The 14,189-nt window shown below is 42.5% G+C and overlaps 1 protein-coding gene and 1 long non-coding RNA gene across 2 annotated transcripts in view; one reads left to right on the forward strand and one right to left on the reverse strand.

Annotated features, from left to right (window-relative positions):
• Positions 1-532: 532 nt before the first annotated feature.
• Positions 533-12,667, reverse strand: LOC310640136. Its single transcript, XR_014492477.1, has 4 exons — positions 12,647-12,667; positions 1,234-1,368; positions 670-750; positions 533-563 (listed from the first exon to the last, which is right to left on the reverse strand). It is a non-coding gene; the product is annotated as an uncharacterized lncRNA (long non-coding RNA).
• A 323-nt stretch (positions 12,668-12,990) lies between these two features.
• ZC3H12C (zinc finger CCCH-type containing 12C) overlaps positions 12,991-14,189 on the forward strand; it is a 49,713-nt gene continuing 48,514 nt past the window's right edge. Inside the window, exon 1 of the mRNA XM_083362253.1 lies at positions 12,991-13,129. The gene's annotated coding sequence lies outside the window, so the exon portion shown is untranslated. The remainder of the gene's footprint in view (positions 13,130-14,189) is intronic.

Consider the following 14,189-nt stretch of genomic DNA (forward strand, 5'->3'; position numbering starts at 1 on the left):
TTCTGGAAAATGAATCTACACATCAGTGTTGAATAATATAATCTATATGCTGTATATAAGAGCAAGCAGTTTGTTGAATGCTTTTATCTGTCTTCAGTTAATATCCAATGCAAGCAAGAACACAACCCAACAACTGTATTTCCAATTCATTCTATTTACCGTAACTCTCATTAGTATACAGACATAATGGGTGGGTGGGTGGGTGTGGGTGTGCAGATCTCTGCCTCCTTTAGGATATGTGAACTGTCTTCTCCTGCAAAGAAGTGTTTATCACTGTAACTCCAACTATATCTCACCTCTGTAAAGCCTTGAATCGGCAGGAGGGACATAAATTTAATACACAGCTGGCAGAATTCAATAACCTTGAGGATCCATTCCCTCAAGAGTATTTGGTTTAAAGTCAGCCCAGATAACTAGCCACATTTATATCTATAGGACCAGCAGAACCCAAGTCTTAACTCTGAGCAGATCTGAACAACTTTACCTGGCAGATGCCTTGCATAACTCTCAGAGTGGCCTTTCAAAGGTTCCCATTAATCTTCTTACACAGAAAGGACCAAGTCCTGAAACAGAATTGTGGCAGCTCTCTGTGGATGCTCTAAGAGTGGAGAAATGTGTACATTTCATCATCCTTACAACCATAGGATAGATCTTAACACAAACTCTCACCTGTTCTTGGTCAGATTCATTCTTTGTCTTCCTCCAGTGCTCTATGTATCTCTTTATAGTGCTTCATCTCTTGAGGTCCTTCTGTAAAACAAAAGGTCATCCAAGATCCATACACATAGAGAATCTACATAGCCATAATCCAGTCCAAGGCCATTATCACTTGTTCATTCTCAGAAGTGATTAAGCCTCAGTCAAAGCATGCACCAGAGCTTCAGGAACTCCTGTAGCAAGGAGAGAACTCTAAAGCCATCAGCAGGGAGTGATCCATGCATGACACGTGACTGATAACAATATCTCCCAATGCCACATCACAATACTCCAATCCTGAGATCTAATGGGTGACACCCACTATAATTCTGGCCAGGTCCATGGTTGTCTTGATGGCAGGCCCAGTAAAGGCAAGTTGAAGTCCTCCAGGACCATATGCCTGGGGATGTTCACTGCCACGTCAGCCCTAAAGTCAAGTAGCTCAGGCATGGAAGTCATTGTGGAGCAGGAAGGATGGTAGACAAGCAGCACCATGTGATCCTACAGTCCAATATCTGGTTATCTATAGAAAAGTACCTCTGGAAACCAACAGAGTCTCCCAGATGATAATCAGCTACACTTTCTCTTTGCCTGTCTTGGCTGATGCAAAGAAGGAAGTCCCGGGGACCTTGGAGAGACGGCAGTCGACCCAATCGGTCCAGGAGAAGCCTTCTAGAAACCAACAGGAGAAATGCTAGCCTAACTTCAGAGTCTAGCTCAAGCTGCAAGCAACCGAAGTCAAAAGCACTATTTTAAGCTTATTGTAAACAGCGTGTTTGAATCTGGGTAAGAACATCAATTTTCTCTATCCTACTTATCAACTTTCCTGAAGAAAAAAAGATCCCAAGAATCAAAAAACCTCCGAAAGAGAAGGAGTGGAATTTTTGCCCCACCCTTTTACTAACGGAAGCAGCGAATTAAACCTTTTTGGAGGACCAAAACATATTGAAATGAAATGAAATGACTATAAAACCTAAATTTGGATAAGTTTGAAATTACTGAATGGTTAAGATTCTTATTTTAAAGGCAATTTGTTCATTTTGAAAATTTGAAAAATAAACCAGTGCTGACATCTATTGGTGGATGAAGACTATGACAGTTATGGCTTTCATGCTGGACTTGGCAAAATCTGGGAAAAACTAATCTCTACTTGTGACTTTCAAAGCTCTAATAATAGAGAACAGCTGTGACAAAAAAGAAAACAATCTGGGCTACAGACAAAGTGAGACTTACAAACTTCAGGGGACAAAAAAACTTTTTTGAACTTTCTGGATTACAAGTATCTGTTTAATTCTGACCCCAAAGCTATTTGCAGAGAAAAGAAAATTTGGATTCTTGGTCATCATGGAAAATCAGAGAATTATAGAAAGAACCTATCAAGAAAAAATAAATACTTTTCAAGAGAAGACATGATATGTTGCAACTAATTCAAATAACAATGATTTCAAACCACAAAGAAATCCAAAATAACTTTGAAAATATAAACCAATTCATCTCCAATTTAACTTTACAACAACAAAAACCAGGAAACAACAACAGAGAAGGAACAGATAAAACAAACAACTGAATACAAATTTGAGGATAGAGACTTAAAGATGGAATCTAATAAAACAAAGAAGTATGATTTAACCCAAGTGGAAAAATTTACAAGAAATACTGGATTTGGAAAAAACATCCTATACTTTAACACAACAAAACAAATTTGAGGATAAGAAAAAAAGATTGGACAAAATAGACTACAGAGATGCCAGGAAAAACACTAGAACTGAAGAGACAAAAATGATAAGAGAAACAGAGAGAAAAAGAAAAAGATTTTCAACAACTCAAATGGGCAAATGCTCCTTACAAAGATATTGTACTTGACTTACCTTTTATATCTACAGTAACACTTACAAGAATATGGAAAGATTCTTTGATTCAGCAGAACATATTAAGAAAGGTACTGGGCAAAAGAAAAAAGGCTAAAGTGAAAATTAAGAAAATAGATGATGGGGCCTATCAGAGAGAATATTTAAAAAAGAAACACCTGTTTGAATATGGTTAAAGAAATAGAAAAATTTTGGATGTGAATTTGACTTTAAGAGGGAAGAGCCCCTCAAGTAACATAGTACTTTCTTTTTCTTCTTTTTAAATTTTATTTCTTGATATGAGTAATATAAAAGAGTTGGAATGGTTTATATAAAGGAAATGTTTTAGATATCTAAAGGTGATTGACTTTAAGAAAATTGCAATGGATTAAAAAATGTTTTGAATAAGAGTTTTGAATAAGACTAGAGGACTAGATTTATTAAATGGAATGTTTAAAGATTAAATATATTTTTAACTATGGTAAAAAAGAATGAAAAAAATTGGAAATAAATATGTATTAGCTTATAGGAAATCGGGATTTTAAGTAGCATACTATCTTTTTATTTATTTTTTTATTCTTATTCTTATTTCTTTTTTAGTCTTATTTATTCCTTAAGAAAGGTAAAAGTATTGGATTGGCTTACATGAGAAAAAATAATTTAAATATTTAAATGTAATTAACTTTGAGAAAATCTTAACCAGTAAGAATGTTTTGGAACATTGTGGGAAAAACAAATGTAAATGAGAACTGTAAACAGGATCTATGATGAGACAACCAGAATGACTAGATAAAAAAGGAATATTATATTGATGTGATTATTATCTGTAGAAATATTAGAAAACTTTTATACTCCATCATCATTCATTAAAACAACAAGAATCATATTAACTTAAAGTTGGTAAAAGAGAACATTATGGGAAAAAGAGGAAATCAAGTAAAGTTATTATGTGGATTATAGATTATAGAAATCCATTGTTAGTGAATGTTTCTTAAATATAAACCCATACAACACACAGTTTACCAAATATTAAGGTGATTACGGTATGTTAAAAATTAATAAAACATATTTTTTTAAAAAGATCCACCAATCAGGCTTTTTTTGTAATTCTTTGTAATTAAGTCTGAGATGTTAGGTGGCTTGTCCAATTCTAAAATCCCAGAGCACTTTAGTCCCATGAGTTCTTGATTGCAGGCAAAGGGTATTTTTTGCAACTATTCCACTGCACCATTGTTGCTACTGTGTCATGCTATTGTTTGTAGTCAGTCTATGCCAGTGGTGGCGAACCTTTTAGAGACTGAGTGCCCAAATTGCAACCCAAAACCCACTTATGTATCACCAGGTGCTGGGTGTGCGTGGCCTGCTGGGTGGGCATGGTTATGGTGGTCATAACAGACTGGGTGAGTGTGGCCAGTGTGGGCATGGCCAGCTCGATGTTGTTCTGGCTGGTGGGGCAATGGACAGGAGGGCATCTTACTCAGCAGGTGGGGGGGGCATGGGGGGAGGCTCCTGAGCTCCTTGTGCCTTCCACTGCCTGCCACGGCTCCGCTTGCCTGGCAGGATGGGGGCACACTCACGCACAGGGAGGCACATAGGGCTGCTGCCTCGATTTCCATGCTGTACCAGGACTGTGCTGGACTGGGCATGAAGCCTCCTCATGGCTTCTTCCCCCATGGACATCAGGAGACCCCACCCCACCTACCACTCTTTCCAAGGTAGCTGCCGCCATCCTGCGCTCTCCAGCCCGTTGCCAGGCATGCTGGGATCCCTCCCTTTGGGCTGCCTCAGCCTTCCCCCCCCTCCAGGCAGGTGCCCTGCACCCATTCCCGGCCAGCCCTTCTCTTCCATCTTTCTGCTCTTGTGGGTGGACTGTGGCTTATCGAGCCAGGCGGTGCCTCTCCCTGGCAGAGGAGCCAGGCAGCCATGGCTCTCATTCCCCTCCGGCCTCCATCTGCCCAAGGCCTGAGCTCGGCATGCCCAGCTGGCCAGCGACAGGCTGGAGAGCATGGGATGGCAGCAGGTGCCCCAGGATGAGCAGTAGGTGGGGCGGGTGCTTCCGATGTTCACGAGGGAAGAAGTGAGGTGACTTCCAGCCCAGCACCAGCATGGCACAGAAAGTGAGGCAGGAGCCCCACGTGCGTCGGATCCAACCCTTGCAGAGCGCCCTTCCCCGCCCCCCCCACCTGGTTCCTTACCTCCATCCGGCTTGTTCTGCGGCCTCATGGCAGTGGCATTGGGCAGGAGGCAGCAAATAGGGCTTGCTGAGGATCAAGCACGCTTGCTGCTGCCACTGCCACTGCCCTCGAAGCCAGTGATCAGCAGGGCCCCGTCACGGGAGGACTCGGGGGTACCAGGATCCAACCCTACAAAGCCCACCTTCTTCTCACCCGAGCTGCCTGGATACACGCCCCCTTTGCACGACTTCTGCAGTGGCAGCGGAGCGAAGGCTTATCGCAGGCGCTAGCAGGACAGCTGCGCAGGGCAGAGGCGCTACTCGGGGCTGAAGCAGAGCTGGGCGGTACTGTGGCGGCTCCACTCCAGCCCTGGGCAGTGTTTCTGCCCTGCGTGGCTGCCTGTTGTGCCTGCGATTGGCTGCCAGCACCCACAATCTGCCCGGCCTCCCCTCCACCTGCTTTGTGCAGCTACTCCTGGGCCCCCTGCACTTGCCATTAACCCTCCCGCCACCATGCAGGGCAAGGTTGCCGCCCCCACCCAGATGCCCTTGCCTCCCCCAAGCGTTTTTTTACTAACCTGCCTTGCAGCTGCATTCCGTTTCTCCGTTTGCTTCTCAGCCTTCACCACGTGTTTATGGGACTATCGGTTTTAAAAAAAAGTTCCATGAAACTTTTTAACTTCTCGCGAGATCTCGCAAGAAGTTAGAAAGTCTCATGGAACTTTTTGTCCCACAAACATGTGGCGAAAGCTGAGAAGCAAATGGAGAAATGGAATGCAGCTGAAAGGCAGGTTAGTAAAAAAAAACACATGGGGGAGGCAAGGACATCTGGGCAGGGGCGGCAACCTTACCCTGCGTGGCTTCGGCAGGTGTCTGGCAGGGGGAGGGAAGCAACAGGCCCTGCCCCACCCCTCACATGGAGTGCTGCTCCCCCCACCCCCCCACAGCACCTTTTTTCCAGCTCTGACCCAGATTCAAGGTGCTGGTGATGACCTATAAAGCCCTAAATGGCGAGGGTCCGGGATATCTGAGGGAACACCTGCTGCCAGCATCAAGCTCCCTTCATCCAGTGTGTTCCCACAGGGAGGGTCTTCTCAGGGTGCCGCCGGTTAAAGATTGCCGGCAGGTAACACCCAGGGGTAGGACCTTCTCAGTGGGCGCGCCTGCCCTCTGGAACCAGCTGCCCACAGAGCTTAGGACTGCCCCTGACTTCCGTTCATTCTGCCGGGACCTGAAGACCTGGCTCTTCGAGCTCTCTGGCCCAGGCCGAGAATTTTAATTTTAACTGGGTTTTTTTTATTTTTCTTTCAGGGACTGATTTAATCTTTTTAATTGTTTTAACTTTTGTATTGATTTTTCTTTTAAACACCCTGTAAACCGCCCTGAGTCCTTTGGGAAAGGGCGGTATATAAATCTAAAAAATAAATAAAATTAAAAAAAATAAATTACCTTCGCCGCTGTGTGGGACTGAAAATAAAGTTCAATCTAGCAATTCCAACTTTGCGAGTTCTTTTTCCCCACGAGAAGTTGAAATTGATTGATTGAACTTTTTGCACACAGCAGCGGAGGCCTAGGACTGGGGCGATGGCATGCGTGCCCATAGAGAGGGCTCTGCGTACCACCTGTGGCACGCGTGCTATAGGTTTGCCACCATGGGTCTATGCAATCTACTCAAAAAGCCTGAGTGCGGTCTATGTAACTCTGTTACTATCTTTTCAATTCTGGATTATATGCACTTATTCTTAAGGCTTAGGCTTGTGCAGCCAGAATTAGCTTCTCTGTCTCTTTGTTCCATTTTCCTGCTCTTAAGACATGCCAGATCTTGTTGTCATCTGCTTCCTGCTATTATTTTTATGTACTAGCCAAGTAATCCTTTGCCTTACCATGTCTCTTTTCTACTCTTCACTTGGCCTTTCAAGTAGGCCAGTTTGGTCTCTCCAATACTTAGTAAGCCTTCATGGTGTACTTAACTTTTGTGCATTTTCTTCACTGTCCTTCAGGTCTCATCTTCATCCTCTTCCTCCTCCTTACCCCTTCATCAGCCATTTATTAATTGCAACCAGAGGCATCTCTGTATAGTGCTAAGTCAGGGATGTCATCAGGAAACCGCGCCCACCCCATTGCCGGCAATGGGAAAAAAGCTCCGATACATCGTGCGACATCACATGACATTGCGAGTTTGACATGTCTGTGCTAAGTGCAAAGTCCCAAGATATAAAATTTTTCAAATATGAAATTTTAAAAGCAAACATTCTATAAATTTAAAACATGCACACTAAAATCTTTAAAATGTCAGGTGTGTCATCATTACTTAGTTCTGGATGCTTATTCACGAGCCTTGAGAAGTCTCTTGAGCATTAATCATTTTAGTATTAAAACATTTCCAACTCCTCCAGGTTATTGTCTACTTTTCAAACAAATGCCTCTAAGTGGGATTCAAGAGATATCGGAAATGTGGGTGTTGAGGGGGAAGGCATAGAAAGTGAGCGTACATTTATAACTTTTAAATGTAATTTATAAGCTTTTAAATTGATTCTTCATTACTAACACAACATTCTTCGTGACACAATTTAGTTTTTTCTTGGGTTGTACACTGTGAACTGTCTTGAGTCGACTGTGAGGATTATTCCTGGTAGATAAAATCACTCAAATTTGGCCTGTGTTGGACTCCCAACTAAGCAAGAAAAAGGATCACTATATAAACTAAGGCACACCACTATATATTTGTCCAAAATATCAGAAAATATTTCATTCATGAATCTGGAGATTACTGGGACCAATTAATCAATTTAAAAGGTATCACTGCATATTCACATATGCTCTATTACAGGCTGTTAAACATTCATGGTCCTTCTTCTGGTCAAATTGTACACGTTTCAAGTGCAATTTAATAAAAAGGTTTATGTATCCATGGAAGTTACCCCCAACTTGAAGGAAACCTTACTCTTTTTAAGTATATATTTCAGTGTAGTAAAATGAGTTGCTTTGCATATTTCTCTGTCCAAATTCAAAACACCGTTACTTATCCATGACAACCAAATACCTTCATTATTCTAAAATGCATTTCCTATTCATATCATGATTTCAGCTATGTTTTTCCAACTGTTTTCTCAGACATTTCAAAATGGTGTTTTATTGCTTAATGGTAGTATTGTTGATATGTAACAGGGAATAATTATAGGTGAACTATATACCTAGGCAGATCAAAGCTGTTCTGATAGTATAATTATTTCCACATTTTGGAAGAACATCACGTATAGAAAGTCAGATTAAACTTGTTCAACAAGACTTAATAGTATAGTCAGTCTGACATGCTGTCTTTTCAGAGACAAGTTTATAATTATTAAGCAGAAATTAAATTTAGTACAATAGTGAAAATTTGGGATCTCATTCTAATCCCCTGCAGATTCAAAATTATCGTATTACTGGTCAACATTCAAACATATCAGAATATTTAATACAGGCAGTCCTTGACTTACAACCACAATTGGGAGCAAAATTTCCATTGCTAGGCAAGGTGGTTGTTAAGGGAGCCATGCCTGAGTTTACAACCTTTTTTGCCATGATTGGTGAGTGAATCATTCAGTTGTTAAGCAAATCCAGCTTCCCCCATTGACTTTGCTTGTCATAAGCTGGCTGGGAAGGTCACAAATGGTGATCACATGACTCTCCAATACACTGAAACCATCTAAATAAATGCCGGTTTTTGCCAGGTGCCAAAACTTTTCATCACACGACCATGGGAATGCTGCAACTGGCCACAGGTCACTTTTTTCAGTGCTGTTCTAACTTCAAACAGTCGCTAAATGAAAGTTGTATGTCAAGGACTACCAGAAAATAGAAGGTAATGTTTTAATGAGTAAAAATGCTTGGTAGAGGACAGGGGTCGGCAACCTTGGCTCTTTTATGACTCGTGGACTTCAACTCCCAGAATTCTTGAGCCAGCATAGCTCAGTACTCAGTGGGTTAGGACACTGAGCTTGTCGATCAGAAGGTCGGCAGTTTGGCGGGTCAAATCCCAAGTGCCGCATAACAGAGTAAGCGCCTGTTACTCGTCCCAGCTTCTGCCAACCTAGCAGTTCGAAAGCACGTAAAAAATGCAAGTAGAAAAATAGGGACAACTACGGTGGGAAGGTAACAGCGTTCCGTGCGCCTTTGGCGTCTAGTCATGCCAGCCACATGACCACGGAGACGTCCTCGGACAAGCGCTGGCTCTTCGGCTTTGAAACGGAGATGAGCACCGGCCCCTAGAGTCGGAAACGACTAGCACACATTTGCGGGGGAACCTTTACCTTTTACCTTTTTATGTGTGTTATTGTTTTAATACACATCTTGTGTGTCTTCAAATTTCCCATTATTTGCTCTCTTAAATATTTTCATAAAGGTAACTTATAAATTGTATTATTATGATGATTTAATCCACATTCTGAACCATCTCCCCCCCTCCTTAATTCAAGCACAGGTTAGAATTGTAAAGCTTACAGCTCTGTGTGCTTGTTCATCTATAAACAGAAGAGCATTAATCTACTTAAACCATTTATTTGAATACTTTGTAGTTACTAAAGATGCACTAAACATAAGCATAAAAAAGAATATATTAAAGAACAATGAACATAGAGTAAAGAGAAAGAAAAATGATGATCTGAAGGCAGGACAAGAAGCAATGGATGGAAACTAACCAAGGAAAGAAGCAACCTAGAACAAAGGAGAAATTTCCTGACAGTTAGAACAATTAACCAGTGGAACAACTCGCCTCCAGAAGTTGTGAATGCTCCAACACTGGAAGTTTTTAAGAAGAGACTGGACAGCCATTTGCCTGAAATGGTATAGGGCAGGGATGTCAAACTCAATTTAGTTGAAGACCGCATCAGCATTATGGCTGCCCTCAAAGGGCCAGATGGGCATGGCATGGTATCTCTTCCCCACAAGCAAAGATATTTATTATGCTATAAGCCAGGGGTCTTCAAACTTGGCCCTTTTATGCAGGATGAGGAATTCTGGGAGTTGAAGTCCACAAGTCATAAAAGGGCCAAGTCTGAAGAGCCCTGCTATAAGCATTCCTTACTGCAGTCTGTTTCACAGACACATGAGTTGTAAATGAAGAAGAGATACAAATAGAATACACAGTTGGTTTGTCTGTGGCAGTTGTGAGCAGTTATATCAAAGGGAAATGAAATACTGAAGCATAAAGAATGATAATTCTGTTATTAATTGTAGATATTCACAATGGTGTTAAAAATTAATTATATAGTAAGGTACAGAACAAACATCTACTCTCTTTCTGGCAAATGCCTTTGAGTTTTGTCTTCTAGCAAGTCAACCTGTGTTCACTTTTGTCAACATTGTTCTTCAAACAAAGTGCAATCACATGATTTAACTACGATTCTTTTCTCGACCTCCCTTCAGCAATAAGAGTTTGCCACTGAAAGAGTACAATAGTTTCTTCAGCACAGATTTTCCCCCCTGGAAAAAGGAAACCTTATCCATTTAACAGTACAGTAGTAAGTAGAAGCAAAAAAAAAAAAAGCTAGGATGCCTCAAAGCAAGATTTACAGGAGAGCGTTTCAGATGCCTGTAGGATTTAAGACATGAAGGATGTTTGAAAGAGGGAACCACCTCTAGCACTCATAGGAATCAGCTTGTTGAGAGACTCACACTGGCTTTTTCAAATCATGGAGTGCAAGAAAAGAATTATAAAAAAGGAGGTGCATGAGGCAGAAAGAAATCTACAGTTGTTAATTCCCACCTCTCCCTAATTTTTGTCAGGCTCCTTCCTGGATCCTTTTTCATTCAGATACTGGATAACTCCAGTAAGAAGCAAATGATGCAAGATAATGGAGACAAAGATCACCAGGTAAGAAGAGTGCAAGAGGTGATGATGGGGAGGAAACATACCAGCAGATTAAAATGCACAGGGGAATTGCTAGGAAGGGAGAAAGAAAGTGCAAGGAAACAGAGAAGAGTTTGAGAGTAGGCTGTTCTGCAAGCTGGGGTTCAGACATTTAAGACTGAAAGAAAGTGGGAAGGGAAGGACGATGGGAACTACAAGTAATGTATGAGATGCTACATGGAATGTGCTAGAGATGGATTATGGCAGGGGATTATGTTTGGGGACCTCTGCATTATGGGATACAGAATTCACAGCAGAACAGTCTTTTTCAAACTTCGCAATTTCAAGATTTCAATTTGCAGCATGCTGGCTGGGAAATTCTGAGAGCTGAAGGATTTTAAAAGTTGCCAACTTTGAAAAACACTGCTGTAATATTAATATAAATATCACAAAGAGCATGTTTATATTTACTGCCCTCTAGTGGATGTCTGGCATTTTGCATCCCAAATCATCCTAGATTGCACAAGATCATTAAGGACTATCATTGGGAACATGCAAACCATGAGAGATGAGGTGGGAAAAGAAGGGTGCTAGTTGATGAGTAATCTGGCTGATAGTTCAGGCATGATAATAGCAATCTGCAAAAGGTGGGGGTGCCTAGATGAAATCAAAAGTTGGAACAGAAAGAAGGGATGTGTGTGTGGCATTTATGGCAGAATTGGTGATAGGAGCAAAGCAATGTGAAGGGGCTGTTTGCTTCACACAAAGGAATTGCATTTTAAGAGTTGCTTCCTAATGGGCAAGTTGGAGAAAGGATGAGAATGGATACGAGGATAGGTATGGGAAAATTCCCCAAGACCCAATTGATGAGTGAAGACCACACAATCTGCTTGAGCCAAGTTTTTTAAAGTGCACAGGGAACAAGAGTTCTGTCCATTGAAGGAGGGTACAAACAACCTTTATACAAATATAGTTGCATAATAAATGCTGATTACTAATGGCATTAATACGTCAATCATCATAGTATTTTGAAACCAAGAATTAGATTTATGCTTATGGTGTAAAATTCTGCAAAAATCAGTGTTTGTGGTTACTTCCCATTTCACATCTAAAAATACTAGTAATGTTGCAATAACAGGGAAGCTGGCTGGTTCTGTAACTTTGTATTCGTGTGTCTAGGCCAGGGGTAGGCAACCTCGGCTTTTATGACTCATGGACTTCAACTCCCAGAATTCCTGAGTCAACATAGCTGACTCAGGAATTCTGGGAGTTGAAGTCCATGAGTCATAAAAGAGCCGAGGTTGCCTACCCCTGGTCTAGGCAAACTAATGGTGTAAAATTCTGCAAAAATCAGTGTTTGTGGTTACTTCCCATTTCGCATCTAAAAATACTAGTAACGTTGCAATAACAGGGAAGCTGGCTGGTTCTGTAACTTTGTATTCGTGTGTCTAGGCTCTTTGAGCTATCTGGTCTGGACTGAGGGGTTTAATGTTTTTAAATTGTGATTTAATTTTTATGGCTAGACTTAATTTATTTTAATTTATTTTAATTTTATATTGGATTGTTTTTAAATTTTGCCTTGTAAACCGCCCTGAGTCCTTTGGGAATAGGGCGGTATATAAACCGAATAAATAAATAAATAAATAAATAAATAAATAAATAAATAAATAAATAAATAAATAAATAAATAAATAAATAAATAAAAAAATATTAATTGAGGCGAAAATTTTTAAGAGTCTTGGCAAGTTACAGGTTTGGGTTCAGGTGTTAGCATCGGTTCTATACCCCCCCGCTGCGGATTTCCTAAGGCAATCCTTGCTCCTGCTTCCTACACGCCAGTACAATCCGCGCCTCCCGTATTACGCGAAGGTGTGGCAAGCAGGGCTCAGCCGCCGGTCTTGCCCTTCCAAAGTGTCCTTGAGCAAGTGCAGAGTGCCCCAGAGGCGCCACAGCCCAGACTTTTCCTACCTCGGGTCCCCCTTCCCCCCCTTTCGCCTGAATCGGAATGGCAAAACCGGGGCAGGTAAGGCAGCCAAGACAGGAGGGGATCCCAGACCCCGCTGCGCCCAGGACCTGCCAGCCGCCCGCACCTTCACCTACCGCAGCTGACGCGACTCCCTCGCCTCCGCGGCCCGCCTCTGCCTCGGCCCCTCCCGGCTGATGGCCGCGAGGGGGAGGCGCCTGGGCACCAAAGGCCGCCGCGGCCTCTCCGGGGCCGCTCTCAAGACCTCGGGGGCAGCGTGCTTCCCGCACCGGGCCTAAGGCAGGCAGGCAGGGAGGCAGGCGTGGGGTGTGTGTGTGTGTGTAGCCGGAGCGAGGGCCAAGGCGAGACCCGCGGATATTCACCGGCGAAGAGGAGGCGGGGACCGGGCTGCCCAGGCCTCCCGTAACGTTATGCCTGTGCTCCCGCCCCTCTGCGGGGCAACCGGCCGGGTGTTTTGCAGGCCCGGCCTGGCGGGGAGGAGTCCTCGAGGTCGCGTTGCTGAGCTTCCCAGCCGCCGAAAGGCCGCGAGGTGCCCCGAGCGAGAGGAGGAAGGAGAAGGCAGGAAGGGACACAGCCGCTTCGTTTTGAACCTATGGAAGGTGAGAGACCGTCTCCGGGACCCGTCGGAGCTCAGTCTCCCGAGTCAAGGGCGCTAAAAACCCGCTTGAAAAAAAGTCGTCCCTGCCCCGAAAAAACGACCCCGCTTTGGCTTGAAAGCGTCCCCCGTTTTGCCTTGGCCCCGAAAAGCTGCTTTACGGTTTTCCAGCCGAGCCTCCGACCGTATGAATGCATCGAGCGGCTTCTCTTCCTGATCCTCTGTCCTCTTTTCTCGTTTAATTTCTTCAGATTTGCACGTTTGGTTCCCCGCCCCGATTCTTGCCTTGGGAGTTTTATATTAAAGATTTGCCTTGGAGGAAACTTCTATGCTGATGGAAGTTGTATCTCAGCATTATCCAAAGATTTCAGAGTCCTCCCCTACTCTGTGTAGGTAGCCTATTGGAGAAAAAGAAATCTTTCATTTGCTTTAGAATAAGCTCCCCCAGGATTGCTTTATGAAGCTATTGTGTATTTATCTCACAGACAACCTGTGAAATAAATTACATTTTAATTTTTTTTCTTGGAACATGAGCCAAGGTACAAATTAAATACTGGCTCCTTTTATGCTGCACTATGCATGACGAGAACTACACTCAGGTGTAGTCCAGGTAAGAAACAAGGATGTATGCTGAGCCATCCAGGGGATTTCCCCACTTGAAATCCAGGGGGAAAGCAAGTTCATTGTGCTTCTTAGCAGTGCAACAACCTTTCACCAGAAATCTTCCATGTCTGACACTTGGAAAAAAACGTTAAGACTAGCATTCAGTTAAGATCAGTCATCCGTATGCCTATTACATTGTTTTTGTTTTTAATATATTCTAAAAGAGTTGGACGGTTTTAAAGATTATTTCTGGAGTTATTTCTGTATTTTTGTTATATTTTTGTTTTTTATTGTACAATATTATGAGTCCATGTGGCTGTATATAAATAAATAATATTAATTTGGGGAAACCCAGGTTTAAATCTCTTCTCGCCTTATGAGTTCACCCTATTAGTAAACCAAAGACTATTGATAAAATATAAATTATAAGGCAGATTATTTTTCATCTCTTTCGTTTCTTT

Source organism: Vipera ursinii, assembly GCF_947247035.1.
Source record: "Vipera ursinii genome assembly, chromosome: 4".
Taxonomy (NCBI): Eukaryota; Metazoa; Chordata; class Lepidosauria; order Squamata; family Viperidae; genus Vipera; species Vipera ursinii.